This window comes from Acanthaster planci, linkage group LG10 (genome assembly GCF_054643075.1).
Source record: "Acanthaster planci isolate LZ-2023a linkage group LG10, COTS_SCS, whole genome shotgun sequence".
Lineage (NCBI taxonomy): Eukaryota > Metazoa > Echinodermata > Asteroidea > Valvatida > Acanthasteridae > Acanthaster > Acanthaster planci.
In genome coordinates this window covers 3,295,961-3,313,736 of record NC_141786.1, presented here as the reverse complement: position 1 = coordinate 3,313,736, position 17,776 = coordinate 3,295,961, and the positions used below count along the sequence as shown (strand labels likewise).

The following is a 17,776-nucleotide window of genomic DNA, read 5'->3' as shown; positions in this document are numbered from 1 at the left end:
ATCACATATTCCAGAGCACTGATTTAATATTATATTCTTGTCGATATTCTGATCACGGTGCTACGCAGCCCTTCTATATTTCTCCGCCCAATGTTTGCCCATCCGGTTCGTAAGTGACTTCGTCACAAAGGCGGACGCGCCACGATTTGCAGGCTCTCATTGGACGATCGCTGAAGTTGCGCGTTAACTTCCGGTTCCATGGTTCCACATAAACGGCGATCAATCATGTAACCCTATGTACAGTGCACGTGTGCAGTGGGTATGGTTTAAACTGAAGTGACGTCACACTTACGAACCGGATACTTTTCAAAATCGGGGTTATACGCGCATGACTGGCGGTCTATGCGTTTATATGCCTGTTTTGCTGACACTGCTCTGATGCTATCCGCCCCGAGTTGAAGTGCACCCCAAGCGGCAAAAGAAAGACAGATGGTAGTAAGTTTTCGAAGTGGGTTCTTGCACGCATCCCGCTTGCGTGTACGCAAAGACCATACATGTAGATTAACCCAAACCCCCTAGGGTGTATGTAAAATCGTATTGAAATAGAGGATTTGGGAATGTTAGGGTTAAGGAATAAATTTGTTACGCGTACTATAGCGTCAACCACGGAAACAAACAAAGAATTCTTTGTGTACACGGCCTCCGTCAAACAAAATTTATATGAGGAAAATTATCTCAGGTGCGTTAACACGTGAACCAGTGTCAAGTGGTTAAAAGGGGGAACTTTGGAAAACTGAAACCGATATCAGAAACTCTTCAGAAAAAAATCACAATGGCAGAATGTTGCCAAGGAAAAAATTATCAGATTTCTCGAACAGAATAATTACTGATAAAGGTTTTGGTAGAACTACTTACGGGTGCTATCCTTCACCCGGCATTCCTGTCTGAAGGCAGCGAATGTCTTGTCTCGGAGTGCGGTAAAATCCTCCCCGGCTTCGGCCACTGCCAGGGCGCAACATGCTGTCCCTTCGACGCTGCTTAAAGACAAAACTATCATCGGGGTACTCAGCAAAAGAAGGCGTAAATTGCACATCGTTGTTGACATTTTATTTACCATGACGGTCTTATTTCACGAAGTAATTCAAAGGAGAGCAACGACTTCAGCCAGGACCGATGGGACCAGGTTGCAATGATGCACTCAGCATAGTGGAAAGGAGGCTGAGTGATTTGGATCACGTCATAGGCTCCTCGCAGTTACCATGACAACAGCAACCTCGTCATTGTAATCAGTGTAAACCGCCTGTTCTTTCTACGTCACAGTGGTAACTTTGCTTACCAGTCACGGTAAAACTATGGAAGGGCTGCGTGATCAGAATATCGACCAAAATATAAGATTAAATCAGTGCTCCGAAATATATGATTGCCGAGCTTTCGGTAACTGAGTACCTTCTTCAGGGCAAGCAGATTCAGTTCTGCATGAACGCGGAAAAATCCACGTTCATTCCCCCTGGATGCAGCGTTCCAAGTTCGAAAATGACGCGCTGCTCCAGTTCCTTACGCTGTTCATCAGATGACGCTTTCCGCAGGATGCAGACGCTTACGTCACCGAGAGAATGTGGCGGTGCGCAAAAGTGCTGCGCAACAGTGAGACCAGGTGTTTGTTGGCGCATCGCCATATTACTGGCGATACATCGATGATATAGTTGGTGCTACCACCGGTACGCGTGATGACGTTGAGAATTTCTCAGCATTTGCTGCGCTATACATCTGATGTGTCACAACACTCTGTTATCTTCCTTGACGTGCGCGTCCAGATCTGTGCGCGGAAACTTAGCGCAACCGTACATTACAAGCCCACAGATTCCCACAGCTACCTGCAATACCAACCGTCTCACCCCAGTGTAAGAACTCCATCCCCTACTCTCAGTTTCTTCGACTGCGTAGGATTTGTAGTAGCGATGCTGAGTTCTCTGCGTGTGGGAAGGAAATGCCAGATTTCTTTCATCAGCGCGGTTATCCTCCGGTTATCACAGACGCTGCCTTCAACGCCGTATCTTCAATCCCGCGCGAAACGGCTCTGAAACCCACCGGGGCCAATCAACGTGATCGCGTCCCCCTCGTACTCACATACCACCCTCGAAACATCCCGGTACGTAATTCAAACTTCTCAAACATTTTCGTACATTCGGTAATGAGGCGGCCACAGCTTCCGTTTTCGCTGAACCCCCGATTTGCGCGTTTAGGCGCGATCGTTCCGTCGGGGACATGGTTGTACGTTCCCGGTTGGATTCCGTCTCGCCGTCAAAAGTAGGCAGCAATTCCCCTTGTCACTGTAAGTGTAACTCAGGTGGGTTTCTTTCATTTGAAACTGGTGATTTGGCGAGCCAGTTCAGGTGATTTCCGTGCTCCAGTTCGGCGGCTCACAGTCCTCCCACAGATGAATGGAAGACAAGGCCTTTTTTTAATTACAAATCAACAGTGAAGATCGGACGCAGTGTCGCATGCAAAAGCATAGCTCTTCCTGCAATTAATCTCCAGTGTTGTGGGTTTTCATATTAGCTCGGAAAAGAGACGTAAGTAATCTATGTATTGTACTACAATGCGTTTTTTGTTAATGTATCAGTAATATAATCTTTGTAAGGAAAGCACTTTGTGACTGCACAGTGATTTTTTTGTGTTACAACAGAACCTGGTAAAACTTTTTAAATTTTCCATTTGTCGTCTTTAACACGAATTAACATAAATCTGCATATTGACTTTGGTGCACAAAACCACTTTCATAAAGCTGATTTTGCCATTTTTCTCGATTTTCATGTAATTGCGAGTAACGGCTAATGTTTTTTGGAGAAAGAATTTTATTCTCAGTCATCTTGTGTGCCAAAAAATAAGAACTGCTTAAAACAAATGTTTTTAACCTGCAATCCTGCCAACTGTGACTAAATTCGAAAGAAAAAGTGATGCACGTATAACCGAGCTGCAGGCAATTATAAATTACTTTCGGGGCAGCTGTGATCATACAGTATCCTCCAGGTGAGGAAATGTGTCTTAACACATTAAATAAACTCCAAACATGTCAACGTCATCACCAACGAAAAGCATTGGTAGCATCCCTCAACCTTGTAAGCAGCTTCCTTCAACCTCGTCTACGTTTCTTCCACAAAATTTTAGGCCTAATTTTTTAGTCAGAAAACAACGTCTTCGTAAATCCACAAATAAAAATCTGTTCATGTACAAAATGAGCCATTGTATATTAACATGACATTTGTAATAACAATTGGCATAAGATTCTATGTAAATGTACAGAAAAATTTCTAACAGTGTACTCAGCAATTGTCAGAGCTCAGCCAACTTAGGTCTTGTATTTACGTGCAAATGTTTTTATCCCCAGTTTTGAATACTAATTGAAGTAAGAGGGCTATTTCTTTGTGTGTGCAATTGGTGGATGCAGTGGTATATAAAAGGAGTGCACCATCTTTTATCCAGGGCCACTTGTTATGCTATTCTAGTGATGGTAACGTCGCCATGGGTTCAAGAGCTCGCTTGCATTTGGCTAATTCCATGCCATTTGGAGCAGTTTGGCTCCAGTGGTTATTTTGAAGTCAAGATTCAAAATTGAAAGCCTTCATAGAGAGAGGCCATCTTGTATATGTAGTAGTTTCCAACTACAGTGCTGAACTTTGGGCCGGCGACAGTGACTACAAGCAACAACAAGGGCCAAAACCAGTAAGAACTTCTTTCTGTATTTTTTATTTAACTTTTGTAAAATGCCCAATATGAAACATTGAGTGATATAATTGTAATTTTTCTTCGTTTTAACTTCTGTAAATAGCAGGTCTATGATTTCTCAATCGATTGTTACCATTAATTCGAGACTTATGGTTTCGATGGGAATCTAGTAATCGAATTGGGAGTAATCGATTTTCTGTTTTCTTTGGGGGGCATTTGTTTTCCTGTATTATATCACACCATTATTTTGGAATTGGATTCATTGTATTGCTTTCAGAAAGCCCAAAATCCAAGGCAGGAATTTCCGGGAATTGGTTGTCTAAGGGGTGCAGTGTACCCTCTTCAGGGAAAGCCAAATCCTGACGGGGTTGGTGTAAGAAGGAGGAACCACGTGAGGTGGGTCTGAGAGACCACGAAGCGAGATTTGCGACCGACAGGGAACGTAGACAAGCCTGATGAGGGATAGTGGACACCGTTCGTTCAGGATGGACGATTCAGGCAAAGAGTTGCCAAAATAATCAGTGGCTTACTTCATAAATTTGTGTGCCACATATTGCTGAATTGATTGTAAATTTGTTCCCTGCTATTGTATTACATGTATAGATTATTGTACTTGGCTTGTAATTGAGTAATTTACCATGTCTGATATTTTGCCTTGGTGGCAAGCTGCGATTGTTAATATGTCACCTTAGGGAGAGTTGTGGTGATACTGGTAATAGCCCATATAAGATGCTGATATGGTTTAAGAATGATTTCATCTAAGATTAGTGTGGTTGTCTATACTTAATTACATTAATATTGCCGTGTTTGAGATATATTTATGTGTTAATAACTGAGTATTTTGCAGTGCCTGGAATCAAGGTTATTAATTCAGGAATTATTGTTGTGGAAAACTTGCGGCTGGTTGGAGACCAGGATTGTGAAAGTGCGATCCCTGTTTGGGAAACAATTCAAATATATGTAGTAGGGTCATCTTTCGGAAGCGGAGCATTATTTTAATATAGGAATTGTACAGCTAATAAATCAAATACTCTAGGTGAGAATCAACAGATTTTTCGAATTTTTACCACTTGACAGTATATATTTAACACGACATATTTAATTCTGAAAGTGTTGAACTTGGGTCAATTCGGAATAAATTGTAAAAAAACAAAACAAAAACAAATTAGTTTGTTTGATTGCCTTACCGACTGAGGTCTCACAGCAATCAACACGGTGAAAATGCCTTGCTCTGTGCAATATTATATAGCTTATTATGTTGAGATTTTGGGGACCGAGAGAAGTCAATATGGATGTTGCCACTCAATTTTCGATTTATTTGTAAGGGTGTACAGTACAATTCACTGTGAGCAAGTTTTAACGGAAAAAGAAAATAAACCTGGATATAAATTCCAGAGAATGCTTTATCCGTTATCTAGATGTATTCTTTCAATTTGGGAAATCGAACACGCCAGTGAATTTGATAAATTTGGCTTTATTCAAATCAAAAGTCGGCCATAGGTAAATTGAAAACGAGGTTAAAATTTCTTCTATTTTTGGAATTATAATTGGGTAATAAAATTTAAAGCAATGAAAAAACTTTTGTCACAAATTGTTGTAATTTGTGGTGATAAACAATTTTAAACTTTATGACTAATAAAATATCTAAATGTCTTAAGCCACATTTAAAAAAAGTGATGTATGGAACTCAGAAAGTGTTTCAACATCTCATTTAATCTTCGGAACATCATGATAAAAAATGGCGTCCCTTCGAATAAGGTCTATACAGGAAGTTGCAACATCCAAAGAGCGCAGAATACTGTCGGTTTTGCATGCTAAAAACTTGACACACGTGTCTCCACTCACCCAAACAATAACAACAGTCGGGCCTGCATCATACCGGTCAGCACCAAGGGCTACAGAGATATTTCACCAATAATCTAAACCTATGGATTGCGCCCTGTGCCATTGACATGGCTGAAAATCTTTTGAAAAAATCAATGTAAAAACAATTCCAGTAGTGCACCCAACGCTCGCCTTGGGAGGCTTGAGACCCCCAACCCCAGTTTTCCTTTTTTTAATTTCCTGGAAACCAAAACTAAAATGTACAATATGCAAATATATCTTAAACTACCAGCATCGACGTATATGTGCATTCCAGTCCCCTGTGGCCTAACTGGGGAGGGGGCTGGGGCATCATGAGCTATGTTGGGGGTAAATTATGGTTCCCCATACACACATAAGGGCGCAAGCAGAACCAGATTTTCGGTTCGGGGAACTTGTTGGGGTAACAAAATTTTATGTAGGCTTTTATGTCCATTCTGAGCGGAGGGACTACATTTTGGGACTTTTTACACGCTTTGGAAGGGAGAGGGGTGAAAAAGACAAAAATCGCCTTTGTGTAATTAATATTAAAAAAAAGAAAAATTGGCTCTTTTTTAGGGGACAATTTAGCTCACTTGAAAGGCGTGGTCCCCGTTCCGCCCCCCCCCATCCGCCCCTGGCCCCAAGACATATCCTCAGCGCACCCACTGAATAATGCAACACGTAAGGCTTGGAAAAAGTTGGAAAACTTCTTCCGTTACCATACGTGGGTACAGTTATTAAACTGCACACAATGCAAGATAGAAATCAAAGCTGCTCAGGCCTAGGTTACCAGTACTCAGTCCTTGGTACTATCAAGCCTCTCGACAGTGACAACGAAAACCCACTTAATGTAATTTCCGTCAGAAAAAGTACCCTCTTAATTACTTATGTACTTTCCGGATTCATCGCCCCCACGCCTGTGGCATAACGTTGTTACCATGGGTACAGTATTGCAGCGCTGTGTTAGTTCCCATGCACCCTGCCTTGTGCGATCTTAACCCCGCGCAGACACGTCCGTGCTCGTAATTAATTAGCGCCTGAAAGTAAAAGGTCATGCTGCAAGCTTCCCGGAACTTGAGCTCAGCACGGTCATCCTAAAGAGACTGTGCATGTACATGGGGACGCTCTATCACGTTCGATTGTTTTCGGAAGAATTATTTCAAGTGAAGCCATCCCAAGAAACACTAATGTTGGAATTTTACTTTTGTGTTCCACAAGTAATTGGAAAAGTCACCTGGAGATGGGTAACAGACGAATTTCATTAAACGACCTTTCCCTTCCGGCAACATCGTCCCAGACTCAGTCGGGTTGACATGACATAGCTCTTGTCAACAAAGGTTAAATTAAACTTATACAATCTTTCCAAAATGCATATTACTTCCTTTAAGTTTATTTTTCTCTTACATGGTGAAATGCTTAAATATTTTGATATGTTTTTATTCCAGACTTTACCGAAAGATTACCATAATTCGTAACTTTGCATGATAACAATGAATTGCATGCACTGGTCTCCATGTAGTTTTAATTTTTAGAAGTAAGAAGTCACTTTTTAGTGGGATATTTCTCCTGCAGGTCAGGTAATTTTTAAATTTTCTGTAACTAAATATAGTTAGGTAGCAAATATTTTTACATGCATCTGTACGTCTAGAGTTGCAAACCCACAATAAGCTGCCACAGACGGCATTGATAAACACTCCAACTTCAGAAAAGAGAGAAAATAATTACACTTTTCTTAGATAATAGGTATTGAAGACAGAAATAAACATTAAAGGTCATTTCCTCACCTTTCAGTTTTGTTTTCAATTTTAGTAGGAAACTAATGACATTGGAGACCATACACCCTGACAACAGTTTGGAAGCCAATCGCCATTTTGAGAATTTATCATCGACACTAAAGGTCCCGTTTTGTCAAACGTTTTCAGAAATACAAGAAACCAATGCAACCGGTAGATTTCACACATATATTTTAATTTTTTTGTAAACGTATGCTTTGTTTTAATGACGCTCCGATCCATACACCACAACCTGATTTTTGAATAACAGTTTAAAAGCATGCAAATTGTCGTCTACTTCAGTGATGTCATCTTGCACGAATGATAAAACAAGCAATTTTCTCGATGACATGCATCCAAATTCTGTGCAGGGTTAAGAAACTTATATCGCTCGACATTAAGAGCACAAACACTTCCCGTCTATAGTTTCATCATGGTATGTACTTTTTAATCCAACTATTCTACATCAACAAACATTACACCAAACAAGGATCAATGAGTTGAAAGACCAACCCCAAATCTATCTCTGAGCTGAGTTTCCACCAAATTTGCGATGTATTTTATCACTTCTTTGCCGGTGAGGGAGCACTTCAACTCGGAGCAGAAAATATTTACAATGTGAGTCTCTCACAGACATTTAAAACGTCTGCAAAAATCTTTGGGTCATTGACAACGCAGTGCAGGCCGCGTCATGAAACAGGCTATTCGGAGAAAAACTCACATTTAAACGGTATTGACCGAATATCCCGAAATTAGCGCGAACTGGCCTTACCTCTTAACTATATTGTCCTGCACGCATTTCTTTTCAAGATTGAAATGACGGAAACCTCGTTGTTTTTCAATCATCGTAGTTGTGTTCTGAAAGAACCGCGGGGTCCTTCCCCGTCAATTTTTCTCCATAGTCGCATGTTTTTTCCCCTGTATTGTAAAGTGTTTTTCTTTAAATAGCAACATCTTTCTTTCATTTTGACACAAATTTTGTAATAAAAAAATATCGACCACCCCTAAAATTCCTGCGAACCCCCAGGCTCATTCCCAGGTCTTAAGGTACCCCCCGCCAAATTTAGGTTTACCCTTTGGTTTTGTTTTGTTTTAATTTATGGGAGAAGCAAGTATCCTTGATAAAAATGTTTCTACAATCAATGCCAATTGGCCCGCTGTAAAAGGCATCCATGATGTGACAAAATGAATCGGTAATTGTTGTAACAGCGCCCTCTTTTGATTCAAGCGACAATTCAAGAAATCTCACGCTACGCCGCATACGCCACCGGCGCGCACTAGTACAGTACCCTTACTACAATACGCTCTCCACACACCGGAAATGATGCTCGGAAACTTTATCGATCGATGGAATTCCAACATTTCTCGTCCTAGTTTAAAGTTGTAAATCCTCATTTTTGTTCAGCACTGTAGACCCAGAATTGGATTATACGCTGCCGTTGTTCACTGGGATCAGCTCAGAGTTTGTGGGTAAGTTTTGTTCATGTTGTTGAGAGAGTTTTGATGGTGGTAGGCCCAACATTAGGCCGGGTTAAGTACGAGATAGTTACATGCCACAATCATGACAATGTACCGTACGGTACGTGTACCTCCATGGTGCACACGCCACTGTACAGGCCTGTAGTATTATGCGTTTGTGGAATGGTGGTCAAAGTGTAGGTAGACTAGAGGCATGTGCATTGCCAGAAATACCGGTAGCTGGGTACATGTAGCTACAGCTTTCCAGTCATGTCAGTGTGACAACTTAAGCCAAGGCCCCCAACCCAAAATATTCAACATGTCCAACAGGTCAACGAGGGAGTGCAGAAGTGCAAACCAAACTCTGCATTGATTCCACTTCACACCCATGAGGACTGCAACATAATTAAAGACTAAGACAAGTAGAGTTTCAAATGTATTGTCCCTTGCAGTGGTTTATCAGCCTTCTGAATGTTACTGTACAACATGTCCAAAACTAGGTCAAATTTGCCTGTAGAGAAGACATTATTTTTCAGTCTCAGACCAGTCTCATAGTCCGTACCATACCCAATCATCCAATGTTCATCAAACTTCATGTAGTGCCTTCCACATGATGTCAAGTGATGTCCATTCATGGAACTGCATCATTTCCTGAAAATGGTGTAGAAAGTCAAATTTAGCTGGGTTATGGGACACTGAGCATTTACTCTCAACACTTTTTAAGAGCAGTCTCGTCATTGTGTTTGTGCACAGGGTGTCACGTATTGAACTCTTTCCAAGAAGGCTACAAATATGCCTTTACTCTAAACACAATCCTAGAGTAAAGTTGACTCCATGTTCGATGTACATGTAGGAATCCACTTTTCAATTGACACTTTTGAATCTAACTTGTTAACCCAGGATATCAAGGACCTCTTCAGACCAATCCTGTTTGTCAGGCAAGCATTTTTGAAAACGATTGAAACTGCATACATGTAGCAAGATACCCATTAAAGAAACTGCGAGTCAACTTGTACTTCAGTCAAGTAACAAATTCTAGGATCTATGTGCGTGTTTTTTGTTCTGTGTTGGTGATTTTTTTTAGGTCAAAATGATCTGGCTTTGCAGCAATTATCATACAAAGTTTTCTTCACTAGAGTTGCCAGTGTTGCACATGCACTCGGCAGCTGGTCAACATGGTTGTCTAATGCCTACAGACACACATTATGTAGGCTACCCACGAACGATAGCGACTGCGCCATGTGTTGGCCATTGTTCTGTTGTGAATACTGTGTATTTTCTTCAACATTGAGTTTACGTGTGTTGTCATCAGTTTTTGATAATGTTTGGTAAATGCATGGCAAATTCAGGAGCCAAGGGGGATGCTTGGTATTCCCAAATCTTCGATATACCAGTAGTGGCATTCGTAAACTTATAGCAGCGTTCCAATGTAATGTCCTTCCACCAAAAACCTATAATTGTTCAGTTGTGTAACAAGACTTCCTGAGGCTGAAAAGTACTTGTACTGTGGAGTAATTTTTAACTAATTGATGCAGGTACATACAATGTACATGTATGTACCGGAACTTGTAAGAAGTGTGTATTCAGTATGTGCATGTAGTGTTGCCGATCATACATGTACGTGTAGTAGTAACCGGTACCCATGTATATTGCACACGAATGCATATTGTACCTGGTACACGTACAGTATGTGTATAGGTTGGCATCTAGCTCTGATGCATTTTTGGGTAAATGTCCCGATTCCTGTGCATCTGAAAATGGACCGGGTTCACATTTAATCGACGCCTGGTTATAATTGGGGTCAGATTTCCACCATGGTTCATTGTGCGGGGGTTTGGTTGCGCTGCTGGAATAACAAGAAGTGGAGATGAAAGACTTACAGTACACCCCAAAGAGTTTCAGTCTAAATAAAGTGTGTTGAAACTCTACACTGACATACGTTGAATTCTCCAGCTGTTGTTGTACATGTATGAGGAGAATTGGTTGACTAGCAAAGGCGGGTCCTGGATTTTCAGAAAGAGGGAAGGGGGGCACGAACTTGGAAGGTTAAATGCAACATGTGAATGTGCAGTGCAAAGCCCTTAGTCACATTGTTAATGCAATGGAGCCAATTTAAATTCATTGTCGGGCCGGCAGTTGGAAAGAAAGGAGGGTGCATACCTGGTGCACCCTCTATACATAAATCCACCACTGCGAGGGGTTGTTTTGGCTCCCTTTAGTGTGTTGGATGCATAGAACAAGGGTTTGGTTTGTCCTGGTTGTAAGCATTTTCACCCAAGGAAAGCATATATTGGTTAAATGAGGACTTACAGCATGCGAACAGGGTGCCATCCAGTGATCTACATGTATGTACATGTACAGGTACGTCCAGGTTTGGGGTTCCTGGGAGGGAAATTTTAAAACCTGCAAAAAGACATTTTTCTGGAATGGCATTGTCCAATTTTGTTATTTTCATCCCTAAAGGAATACTCACTGCCTCCCTCTAGAGAGGTGTCAGTATCATTTCTAAATTGCTTTCTACCAGTCTAACAAAAAAAAAAATTAAAAAGGAGTCTCTCCACCCGACAGTGTCACTTGTGTTGGCACTGCTTTGGTGAAAACACTGACCATCCCAATCCCTGCCCACTGAACAACTCCACCGCAAAAGGGCATCAATCACAACCAAGACTAGGGTTCAGTTAAATCCATCTGCACTGTTGGTGAGTTGCGCTACACTATCGGTCCACTCCATAGGAAATCTCAAAGTTGTAGTTTCCCGTTTAAAAGTGGCCAACCACTGAATATTATCAAGCAAGACAAAATGATGAACTGACACTTCAAAACAAGATACAAATGAAGGAAAAATTAAACTTGAAATAATACTAATTTTAATACCAGCAAAAAATTCAGCACTTACATACATGTACAATTACATACAATACATGTACATGTAGTTTACCCAGTATACACGTACATGTACATGTACAGTACAATGTATGTATATACATGTACATGTACATGTACATTACATGTACATGCACACATACAGTGTATGGACCTGTACATGTACACCCATACATGTAAACCCAATTCTGCCTTCACACTTACCGTTTTGATCAATATGACCATGCAGGTCACTAACCCTACCATACCCAGTGGTATTTGAAATCAAGCGGGTATTTCGTCAAGTCGCTGTGGCTGGAATGTGGGGTCACTGTGACCCTGAACAACAGGTCACTGAGTCTGACCTCTGCCTGAGGTCAGTCCATACATGTACATATTAACTTCTGTACATGTAACCACTTCGGAGCTAGTTGTCACAGATCTATGCTCTGATCAATGCACTCATGGCTGTCTGTCTCCATGAGCTACCGTACATGTAGTTATTTTCCTCTGGTTTTGATGGTTAGTGTGGATCTGTGAAATTTCCTCAGAAAAACAGGGCCAGAAACTTACTGCAGTACTGTACCAGTACATGTACATAGGACCCACTGATAAACCTGCCGCATACGGTACATCCATACATGTACATGTACATGTCCACTGTACATGTACGGTAGGAAGAGCTACTTTTGAATGAAACCAAAGCATGTTTTTAACATTTTCTTTTTATACTTTTTTCTGTTAAATTGGTTCATGTACGTGCACGTACTGTACCGGTATGTACATACATGTACATGTACATGTACCCGTAGCTACATGTACCTGCTGCAGCAGGTTTGAAAATTACCCAGTATTTAGGCCTAATCAAAACCCACTTGATGGCATTATCTTATTTACACTGGTGCATACATGTACATGTACGCACTGTAATGTACAGAATGCCAGTTTTACTTTAAAAAGCAAGTTTTGCAGTTCTTCCGATATCTTAAGCAGTGGCCAATTCATAGGCCTAGTGTACCGTACATTGATAAACATGTGCAGTACATGAGTGCAGTGTAATGTGCAGTGTAATTTACTACTAAACTGTCCCTTTTTAATGTATCTGCATGATGTTATGTACTGGTATGTACATGCTCTTGAATTTCTAATTACTGTGTTCTATGATTTCACAGTCTTTCTCATGTTCCTGGTGGACTATCAATCATCCTACATGTAGCTCACAATTGATCAGACTTGACTTCCTTAGTCAAGTACCATACTGAGCTCATCAAACCTGCTGCATGAGATCGAATTACACAGAATAGGAAACTCACTCTACAAATACTCCAACCTCTGGTACACTCTCAGATCTCCTGTGTAAACCAATCCTTGCCTGTTGGTCTATTAATCAGATCAGCTGTCCCAGTGCAGTCATTGATATTCTTGGCCTGGGAATCTTCCTGTCCAATATCTGCAACAAAAACAAAGTCATAATTGGTTGCATGTCTAAGAACTGACGGCACTTAGGCCATGAGAAAAAGTTTTTGTGCATTTCATTGAGTGCATGTGCCAATACAAGGGGTACATGTATCTTTGGCACATGGTACATGTACCAGTACGTGTAAAATGCACATGTACATACAGACTACTAGTACATAAAGATTTTATATCATTTCTTAATTTGTGCTGGTAAAAGTTACATACTTTATGTACAGTTAAACCCAACAAACACTAAACAAAAGTTGGCAAGACAGAGAGTTAAGCAGCACCCTTGCAGGACCGCAAACAAGTTCTGAATGACTGTCCAGTTGCTCTCCTTGTACCGTTTATATGACAGGTTGAAAGAGTGTTTTTATTGTACCTGTAGTAATGTTGTCAAAAGAACCCAGTACCTTTTTATTGCTGTAACTAAGAGCAGATGGGGGTGGGCAATGGTGACTTTGGGTTCCCCAGTAAGGGGTAAATAAAGAGGGGAAGGAAAGTGAATGCTTTCTCCTGAAAAAGTAAAAACTTCTCCCCTTCCCCAAAATTCTCGCCCCCATCTTCCCACTAGCAAATATACTGGTCCTGGGTCTGCCCTTGGTGGCAGTGTTCAGTGGTACATTCGCAGGACTTAACTAGACTTTTCCAGTGATGAACTGGATTAGTTGTACATATGTAAATGTCTGGTCAGAGTCATCAATCTGGATAGTTACAGTACACACATGTACATGACGGGAGGATCTGTAGACTTCCTTCCTGGGCAAATGGAATAAGGGTTACATGTACATGTAGCATGGGTCAGTCAGAGGGCCCTGCCATGGACTTGTCTTCGTGCTCAGACTCCCATGGCCAGACAGCTATGCTGCTGGGCTGGAATGCTGGTTGCCTGATGACTGAGCCCTTTGGCTCCTGTTCACTGGGTTAGTTGTGGCAGACCCCTGCCTTACACTGACTGAGTTACATGTACATGTATTATTAGCTACACGTACAGCCTCCAAACCTGTGAAGTTCCGCGTTACTGTTTCATTCATCAAGGCAGACATGCAATAACAAGTTATGAAAGTACTGTACTCCCACATAACAGACAGGCGTTTGTTGACAGAGGGATGTTTGGTCTGTCTGTACAGACACTGTCAGCTATTAACAGATCTGTTTGTTTGTTTGCTCACATTGTTTGTGGTGTATCATTTCTTTTGGTGATGAAAAATTAATGGGTTTATTTGAGTATCAGCCTGGCCACATACAAAAATCACTTCCTCCAATTATTTTAAAGGTGAAACTGCCGTACTGTACATGTACTGATTACCACAACATGTGGGGACAGGACATATTTGAGTAAATTAAATAACTCAAATAGATTGAGATCTGACTCTAGTTTCATTCATTTTATATTCAGAGTGGTTTTCACTCAACATGAAGAATACTGCATTTAGTCCGTTACTGCACCTACATGTACATGTAGTCCCTAATGGCTCTCTTCAGATTTAGGGTATTTTCATCATTTTAATCGACCCTACATGTACATGTACATAGCCGGTATCCCTGTTTAGGGTTAAATAAATAACAGACGTTTTCTACCAGTACCGGTATTTCTTACAATTTGAACAATATGTGCTGGTACCCATGCTCACCTCATGCACTGTACAGGTCTGCTTTTTTTAAACACACCAAGGCAACAAAGAACCGACTTTGTTCTGATGGTGTTGCGAGTAAGCTTCTTGTTTCACTGAGACTTTTAGGTTCACAAAGTTTATACAATCCATCCAATTTTACTTGATTCTAAGGTGTTTGGATTTGAAACTTTCCAAACTCTGTAGGTAAATTCCTGATGCATGTACATTAAAAGTCCTTCAAGCGGATTTCTGTATCTTCTATCCCAACTTGTCAGTCTCCCGAGTTCCTATCCCAAAATTATTAAAATGTCCAACTTTGCCAGGTTGGCGTACAGCTGTGTGGTCTCGGGCTTCAAGAGCAGACGTCACTTGGCTTTGTTTCGGATTCTCCCAAAACTGCTATACATGTACATGTACATTTTTGTTGTATAGGCATATCATACATGTACATGTACATGAACCATGGACGAATTCCTGCATGGTTATTCATGCTTGTGTTTGACCATGGGGAAATCAGGTATCGCCACCACCTCCACGATTTGACCATGGATCACCACAAACTCCTGCCAGTTCAGCTTGTGTAGGATAGTTTCTGTTGTTCTTGCACGCACCAATCTCTTGTAGGTAAAGATCACAGTAAATAGCAGCAGCTGGCAAAGCCGTGTGTGGCCTTCCTGTTATGTCACGCCTCAGCAACTCAATGAAGCCAGTGACAGTTACCCTGGCGCATGTACATGTATGTAATGTCCGCATCATTAACCTCCATTTTAGTGACCCAAGGGGTACTGTGTCCTTCCCTATGCATGTTGTGAACAGGACTTGTGCATCCCGGGGGGAAAAAAACATGGAAAGTTGAATAACACTTGTTAACAAGTAGAAAGTGTCACTGTTGTACATTATTTGTAACTGCTTGCCTCACAATTACGGGTAGTTTCAGCAATTGGCTAAAATTCTTGGTTATGCACAATGCCCCTGTTTTGGCCTGACATTGCTAGCAAAATTTGTATACATGTACATGTACAGTTTCTCACACGGCTGATGACAAATTCTGGGTGAATAAATGGCAACGTTCGGAAAACAATTGTTACTCTCGAAGCTACCGTTACCGTAACCTGCAGTTGGAAATTAAGAAAATGGAAGGCAAGTAAGTAAAATCTTGCCTGAAACCTACATATACTGCAGCAGTACATGTGCATAGTTACAGGTCTCTTACTTTCCGAGTTACCCACTTCTTTGAGCGCAACTTGCTTCCACAGACTGAAAGTAATCACCATTGTACGGAGCAAGGACTCACTGCCATGGGAATCCAGCCCAGCTCAAGCCCTGGTGTTCATGCCAAAAAGAGAATACATGACGTTAGCAAAAGGCCCGGAAGCAATTGCCGCACATATACATGTACTGTAGTGTAGGCTTATTGTACCTACCACATGTACATGTATTTGTAGAGGAACAGTCTTATGAGCCCCAGTTACATTGAAAAGTGTGCTGTGCCTCAATAATGTACATGTACAATACAAGTAAATTACTCGGGTTGAACCCCTACGTGTTGACATGTTTGCCCCCACCGTTTCCTGTTGCATGCACATGCCCTACCCTCTGTCCCCTCCCACCCCCCAAAAAAATTCTAAGAATTGCTCGAGGCTGACAGCTGAAAACTTGATAAAAGAGCTGGAGTCTGTGACAATAGCTTCTTTGAACTCCGAATGTAGAGTCTCAATATTCCAGGTACGACATTCAGTGGTTTCTTTTGTTGTGGGAGTGCGTGCGTGTTTCAACCTCCAGTTGTCTATTGAATCCAAACGGTGCAACAAGTGAATTGATAAAATGTTCCTAATGTACGTCTATGCTGATACTAGTCTGTCTTTGTTACATTTATGCATTTGTGCCTCTGCAAGTTTCTAAAAAAAATACCCGGAGGGTTAATCTGTTACCGTATTGTACAAGGTTTGTGCCTTAACCCTAACAGTCCCACATCCTCTGATTTCAATATGATTTGACATATACCCTAGGGGGTAAGGGTTAATGCACATACATGTATACACACACCATAAAATATTTTATGTACCCTACCGGTATTTCTGGAGTTAAACTTAATTTTTGCCATGTACATGTACAATTGAGAAAGTACTATAATGGTATATGGGCCTATGAAGTATACATGTAGTGTCACATACAGTAGGCTTACATGACAAAGGGAAGACAGATATGTTGATGTAATTCAACAGAGTTAGACAGTGAAACTGGTACACAAATGAGGAATGATACTACCGGTAAGAGGAAAAACAGTGAAACCAACTTGTCATTAAACAAGCAAGCAATAATAATATATAATAATTTATTCATTTATAAAGCGCAAATTTCATATAGATATGTTCAAATGCGCGGTACAATGAAGACATTAAGCGAGGAACAATGAATACATTTAAACATGGTTGAGCCAATGGCATACAAGGGCGCCTCGGGCAGCCGCCAAACGATCCACATTCACCAACATCAGTAAAGACGAAACAGTAAGAAGCAGTTACAGTTTTAGAGGTGGGAGGACAACCCCAGAGGAATAGTCTGGGTAAAACCCACGGAGTCAGGTAGGGACCGAAAACCCAATCCACATGTGGACCGGGCCGGGAATCGAACCCGGGACCACAGAGGTGGAAGGCGAGGAAAGAACTACCTCGCCAACCCGACTCCCCAATGAAAGCAATGATTTAAAGTTTGGTACACCATCTGTGCCATATCGACAAACACCGCAATGATCACAACTTGAAGCTCACTTTCTAGGGTGCATTAGAAACTTCATTTAGATGTAAAATAGTGGGCATAGTAGGATATATGGGAAGGTACATGTACAATGTACATACCGGTAAGTAGAACCCAGGTCACTGAATTAAAAAGGGGGCTTGAGTGTGCATGCGCTTTGAAAGGTTTTAGCCGGAAAAAACTCATGCCATGCAGGGAGATTCTCTTCAATTTAAAGTTGGAATTGCACATGAATACACATGCCCGTCATGTACATACATGTACAATGTGCCATATATGGTACATGTAAGTGGTGAGAAAAACAGCCATGAGTCTTCCCCATTTAAGAGCGAGGTTTACTAG

The 17,776-nt window shown here is 41.2% G+C and overlaps 1 protein-coding gene and 1 long non-coding RNA gene across 3 annotated transcripts in view; one reads left to right on the top strand and one right to left on the bottom strand.

The window, feature by feature from the left end:
* The first annotated feature begins 8,558 nt into the window (after positions 1–8,558).
* Positions 8,559–17,776, top strand: part of phldb2 (pleckstrin homology like domain family B member 2) — a 74,945-nt gene continuing 65,727 nt past the window's right edge. For both annotated transcript variants that reach the window (XM_087142657.1, XM_022244394.2), the window contains exon 1: positions 8,559–8,753. The gene's annotated coding sequence lies outside the window, so the exon portion shown is untranslated. The remainder of the gene's footprint in view (positions 8,754–17,776) is intronic.
* LOC147797591 (uncharacterized) lies at positions 12,923–15,974 on the bottom strand. Its single transcript, XR_015426900.1, has 2 exons — positions 15,891–15,974; positions 12,923–13,053 (listed from the first exon to the last, which is right to left on the bottom strand). It is a non-coding gene; the product is annotated as an uncharacterized LOC147797591 (long non-coding RNA).